This window comes from Saccopteryx bilineata, chromosome 6 (assembly GCF_036850765.1).
Source record: "Saccopteryx bilineata isolate mSacBil1 chromosome 6, mSacBil1_pri_phased_curated, whole genome shotgun sequence".
Lineage (NCBI taxonomy): Eukaryota > Metazoa > Chordata > Mammalia > Chiroptera > Emballonuridae > Saccopteryx > Saccopteryx bilineata.
The window spans coordinates 29,608,035-29,614,736 of record NC_089495.1 but is presented as its reverse complement, the minus strand read 5'-3'; positions in this window follow the sequence as shown (position 1 = coordinate 29,614,736).

Genomic DNA, 6,702 nt, shown 5'->3' with positions numbered 1-6,702 from the left:
GCACAGATCTTTTCAGCTGGAGAATGACATAATTTATTATTGTGTTTTCGAAAGATAACTGGTGGCTTTGGAGTTCGAATGAATTGCAGAAGGGTGAGGCCCAAGGTAGGTGTAAGGCCAGGGGCCATGGCTGTCACTATCAAAGCAGCCGCCTGGCCCATGCAGGTTCCCATTGGATTCGGGCAGATGGTAAAGAAACGGCGGAGTCGGAGGATGGTGGGCCATCCTATTTATTGATGTCTCACCAAGACAGGCAAACCACAAAAGAAGACAAGGGAAAAGCAGAAAACCAGCTTTTCCCATGAAGGGCAAGGGATCAGGGAAGCCCCTGCAATCGTGATAGCAGGAACTGAGTGAGCAAGCTCCTGGTCTGTCCCACTTTATAGTATAGAAAACCAAAATCCCTTAATCCAATCTACAAACAAGGAAGTCTCTGATACAAAGTCACTTATCTAAGGCATAATTGGATTCCTCATGAGAGTGCACCATCCAGATCATACAATCAGTCAAGGGTGTGGGGAAAAGCTTAGTCCTAAAACCAAACCTTAAGCTACAACGACCTGGCCTGCTTATAGCCTGTCCCCCACACCCAATATAAGTCACAAGCGAGCAAACATATATATCATATTTACAAACTTATTTGACCAACAGTAGGTCACTCCTGAGCTAAATTTGAGGCCTACACTATCTAATAAGGTAGCCATTGGCCACATGTGCTTGTGAAGCACTTGAAATATGGCTCGTCCACATTCACAAGTGTAAAATATACACTAGACTTCAAAGACATTACGAAAAAATAATGTAAAATATCTTAATAATTTGTTTTATATTGATTGCATGTTAAAATAATATTTTGAATATATTGGGTTGAGTGACCCCTTCTCTGGAAAACAATAGTAATAAATGGCTCTTCCTAGTGGCTGCAGGCTATCCTCAGTCTACAACAGTCTGCCGCCCTGAGGGTAAGCATCTGCAGCCTTACATAGACTCTTGTATGGCTAGAGGCCGCCACCGTGGCCATTCACATGCAGGTTCTCATTGAATTCGGGCAAACAGTAAAGAAATGGCAGAGTCAGAGAATGGTGGGCCATTTTGTTTATTGGTGTCTCATCAAGACAGGCAAACCACAAGAAAAGCCAAGGGACCCATAGAGGGCAAGGGATCAGGGAAGCCTCTGCAATGCTGATGGCAGGAACCAAGAGCGAGAGCCCCCATCTGCTTCATTTTATAGTGTAGGAAATTAAAGCCTTCAAGCCAATATACAAATAAGGAAGTCTCTGATCCAAAGCCACTTATCTGAGGCATAAATGGAATTCCTCATAAAAGTGCACTACCCTCTATCATGCGAAAGTCAAGGGTGTGGGGAAAAGCTTAGTTTTGAGAAGATCTTAGTATTAGAAGGGAGGGAAAGGCTATAATGACTTTGCTAGCTTACAGCCTGTCTCCCCCCAAAACGAGCAAACACATACATCATATTTACAAACTTATTTGACCAACAACTATACACGTGAGGTGCTGCCTCGTGCTCATGCACCAATCAGACAAAGTACAAGTGAGCAAGCTGTAAGGCCAGGAGCCGCCATTGTGGCCATTCACATGCAGGTTCCCATTGGATTCGGGCAGACGATAAAGAAATGGCGGAGTCATGCCTGACCTGTGGTGGCACAGTGGATAAAGCGTCGACCTGGAAATGCTGAGGTCGCCGGTTCGAAACCCTGGGCTTGCCTGGTCAAGGCACATATGGGAGGTGATGCTTCCAGCTCCTCCCCCCCCTTCTCTCTCTCTGTCTCTCCTCTCTCTTCTTTCTCTGTCTCTCCCTCTCCTCTCTAAAAAATGAATAAATAAATAAATAAATAAATGGCGGAGTCAGAGGATGGGGGGCCATCCTATTTATTGGTGTCTCACCAAGACAGGCAAACCACAAAAGAAGACAAGGGAAAAGCAGAAAACCAGCTCTTCCCATGAAGGGCAAGGGATCAGGGAAGCCCCTGCAATTGTGATAGCAGGAACTGTGTGTTCAAGCTCCTGGTCTGTCCCACTTTATAGTGTAGAAAACCAAAATCCCTTAATCCAATCTACAAACAAGGAAGTCTCTGATACAAAGTCACTTATCCAAGGCATAATTGGATTCCTCATGAGAGTGCACCACCCAGATCATACAATCAGTCAAGGGTGTGGGGAAAAGCTTAGTCCCAAAACCAAACCTTAGGCTACAACGACCTGGCCTGTTTATAGCCTGTCCCCCACACCCAATATAAGTCACAAGCGAGCAAACATATATATCATATTTACAAACTTATTTGACCAACAAAGCCTAACACAATTGTTTGCCCAACAGTCATCCAGAACAGTATTCACCACCATCTTATTAAAAAATAAGCAAAAACAGAAAACTGAGGCCCAGAGAGGAGCAGGGGTTTGTCCAAGAATACACAGCTGTGAAAAGCCTGAGTCAGGGCTAGTACCCAGTCTCACCTCCCTTTCAACCCAGACCTTTCCTCGCCACACTAGACAGCAAAGTGGCCCATTCTCCTCCTGGGAGGAAGTGTTCTGAAAGAGGGTTTTCTCCTAGTGCCCTATTGGATGTCCAATTTGGTCAGCTGAGATTGTAGGGAAGGGGTCTGCTGCGAAAGCTCAGCACTCAGTAGGAGGGGCAGTTGTGTGGGTGAGGGGTTGGGTTCTAGCCCCAGCGCTGCTGCTAAATAGCTGTTGAGTCTTGGACAATCCCCTCCCCCTTTTCTGGGCCTCAGTTTCATCATCAGTCAGATGAGATAGGTGGATTTAAAGATCTCTGAGACAACCTCAGCAGTGACATTTTATTTTATTTTTCTTTCAAAATTAAAATTTTATTGGTTGTCTTGAAGCAGTAACATTTTATGTCTTTGACAAACTCAGCGTTGAATTCTGTTTCATAGGCCATTTTGCCTATGGTGGTTTCTGCCTCTTTATAGAGCAGGGACTCATTCATATCAAGCCTTGTAATTATAGGAGCTGTAATTATGTATCAGCTCCTATAAGGGACATGATGGAAGTTGTCTTTCAGAAGGATAACTGATGGCACCAATGGCACTGGTTACTCAATCTCACTCACAAAAGCACTTACTTTACAGAGGACATTGATAATACTTTTGTTTGCTCAACTGCCCAAAGCCAACTTTTTTTATTTCTATCTTCCCTTTGAGGCTCTTTCAAATCTATTAGTTTATGATTGTTGTAGCACTTCTAGCTGGAGGTCAAAAGAACAAAAACAGAATGAGCCAAGGAATGTTTTCTAGAAGATAAGGAGGACACAGAGTGAACAGTTTCCATCCCATCTTGTTCTACTTGACCTTTAGGCAAGGAGGAACAAGGAGTTGATTGTTATCATTTTAAATGGAAGTTATCTGGTTACCAACTATTGATAGGTAACCACAGAGGCCCAGCATCCAGTCCATCTGGTAGAAAATGCTTTGTGAGATTAACAAAAATATCTGTGGAAACTAAGAACAGCCCTAAGCAGGCCCTGGCCCTCTGTAAAGCCAGTTGCCGCAGCCACTATCACAGCAGCCTGGCCCATATAGGTTCACATTGGACTTGGACAGACAGTAAAGAAACAACAGAGCCGAAAACTGGTGGGCCATCACCTTTAATTCTAGCTTGCACCCGGCAGGCAAGTAAAAACACACACTGGGCTCCAAAACCCACTCATTCAGTACTCACAAAGCTACTGACTTATCCGAGTTTCCTAGAATCAAAGGTTTCTAGCTCACCAGACTTATTCACCTCTGTTCCCCATCTCCTTCCTTCTCCCTGCACAAACTCTGCACAAACTGGCTTTTCCTTCAGCACTCCGCCATCTTGGCTGCCTCTCCTGGCCTCCTCCACGTGGCCTTTCTCTGCTCTCTGCTCTGCTCTCTCATGCTAATCTCAGGAACCAAGAGCGCAAGCTCTAGTTCTGCCCCCATTTTATAGTGTAGATTCAAAACCTTTAATCCAATATAAATACAAAATAGGGAAGTCTCTAATACAAAGTCACTTCTCTGAGGCATGATTGGATTGTACCACTCCACATCAAAACGGGTGGGAAAGGCTTAATCCCAAAACCAAGCCCCAGGCTACAAGCCCACAGCCCACAGAGACACACATTAATATCACCTGGGCAATGGCCTCCACGTGGGCAGCGCCATCTTTTACAAAGTGAGCATAATACATTTTATCCGTCCAACATCCGGTCTGCCCCACTTTATAGTGCAGAAATCAAAACCTTTAATCCAATAATCAAAATAGGGAAGTCTCTAATACAAAGTCACTTATCTGAGGCATGATGGGATTGTACCACCCCACATCAAAAAGGGTGGGAAAGGCTTCATCCTAAAACCAAGCCCCAGGCTACAAGGATCCTGCCTGCCCACAGCCTGCCCCAACACACATTAATATCACCTGGACGTTATAAAAAAAAAAAAAAATCAACCAATGAATGCATAAATATGTGGAACTAATCAATGTTTCTTTTCTATCTCTCTCTCCCTTCCTCTCTAAAATCAATAATTAAAAATTTTTAAATAATTTTTATATTGATTAGATGTGGAAATGATAATATTCTGGATATACTTGGTTAAATAAAATCTACTATCAAAATTAAAAAAAATATATCACCTGGGCGACGGGCTTCCACGTGGGCAACGCCATCTTTAACAAAGTGAGCATAATATATTTTATCTGCCCAACAGGGAACAAAGGAGAATGAGGCTAGTGAGCTAGAAACCTTTGATTCTAGGAAACTCGGATAAGTCAGTAGCTGAATGAGTGGGTTTTGGAGTCCTGTGTGTGTTTTTACTTGCCTGCCGGGTGCAAGCTAGGATTAAAGCTAATGGCTCACCAGTTCTTGGCTCTGTTGTTTCATTACCATCTGTCCGAATCCAATGAGAACCTGCATGGGTCAGGTGGCTGTGATGGTGACCGTGGATACTGGCTTTACAGGCTTAGTCCTAAAACCAAGCCCCAGGCTACAAGGATCCTGCCTGCCCACAGCCTGCCCCCAACACATATTAATATAATCACGCCCATCCCAAGAAGGGCAACTAATATCACCTGGGCGACGGGCTTCCCCATGGGCAGCGCCATCTTTAACAAAGTGAGCAGAATATATTTTATCTGCCCAACACCCTCCCTAGTGTTCACTCAACACAGCTGAACCAGACTGTGTAGGGAAGGAGTGCCCAAGAGGGTTTCCAGGAGCAGCTACCTGGGAAGGAACTAGCAGGAGCCACAAGAGGGAGAAATGCTTTCAGAGTCACTGGGAAGGGTTGTGGGAAGACAGTGGGAGACCTGGTGTGTGTGGTTGTTTTCATCCTTTCCTGAGAAACACTGATGCTGACAGTGTTCCCCCTTCAACCTTGGGAGTCCTTCACAATAGCTAGTGGTCCTGTCACCATGACCCCAGTGGCCTGTGGAGGCTCCTGTATTTTCTTGTATGATAAAGGATGCTGGGCTTTTCTCTTATAGTTCTTGCCCCTGATGATTCAGTCTTTCTTCTGGAGCTCTGGTTCCCATTCCAGATAGATTTGCAGTATCATTGCATACAGTCGTGCTCTCCTTCATTGACAGGCATGCAGACCTGGTCTGGTAGGAAATGCTTTACAAGGTTAATCGTTTTGATTGGCATGAAGACTGTCCTGAGCAGGGCTGTTGGGCTTGGTCAGTAGCTTTGTGGTCCTTGTCCATCCTCATAATGGTTAACATGTTGCCTCCTTGTCCTCTCTGTCTGCTATTTGGTTTTTTGGGATAGCCCTGCTTGCAAATGCAAGGTGTTGGCTGATGAATGCCTTCACTCTGTACATTCAGGCCTCCCAACATTCAGCCCTTTGCTGTTCATCAGCGGTGACATCATGGCTCAGTTCTGCTTTGCCTCCCATCAACTCAATGGCAAGGCTACTTCTCACACTAAGAGCTCTTTCTTTTCAAACATAGTCCCTTATTATCTAGTCAGTGGAGAATCTGCTTGTTTTCCCTAACATGTATTTTTTATTTTTATTATTTATTTATTTATTTTGTGACAGAGACAGAGAGTCAGAGAGAGACAGATAGGGACAGACAGACAGGAAGGGAGAGAGATGAGAGGCATCAATTCTTCGTTGTGGCACCTTAGTTGTTCATTGATTACTTTCTCATATGTGCCTTGACCGGAGAGCTACAGCAGACTGAGTGACCCCTTGCTTGAGCCAGTGACCTTGGGCTCAAGCTGGTGAGCCTTGTTCAAACCAGATGAGCCCGCGCTCAAGCTGGCTACCTTGGAGTCTTGAACCTGGGCCCTCTGCATCCCAATCTGATGCTCTATCCACTGCGCCACTGCCTGGTCAGGCTAACATGTCTTTTTTAAATGCTTAAATCTTGATCTGGGGCTGAAAGTATAGGAAGGTCTTATTGTACAAAAAAAGCACAGGAGCCTCTAAATATCATGGGACCATGATGACAGGACATATGAGGGAATAAGAAGAATTCTCAGTGGTGGGTTCAATGTTTTAATATGGTTCCTGGGCTCAAGGGTTTATGAAAAATTTTAGTAGCTCAGAGTAGGGTCTTCAGTCTTTATTAGGACCTCAAGAGCAGGTTCTTTGGCTTAATTCCTCGTGAATCATCTTCTTCCCATTGCAGGGACAGCACAGTGATGCTAGAGAGTGGAGGGAGTGCTTGTGAGGCGACTTACCTGGGGTTGCCCTTCTG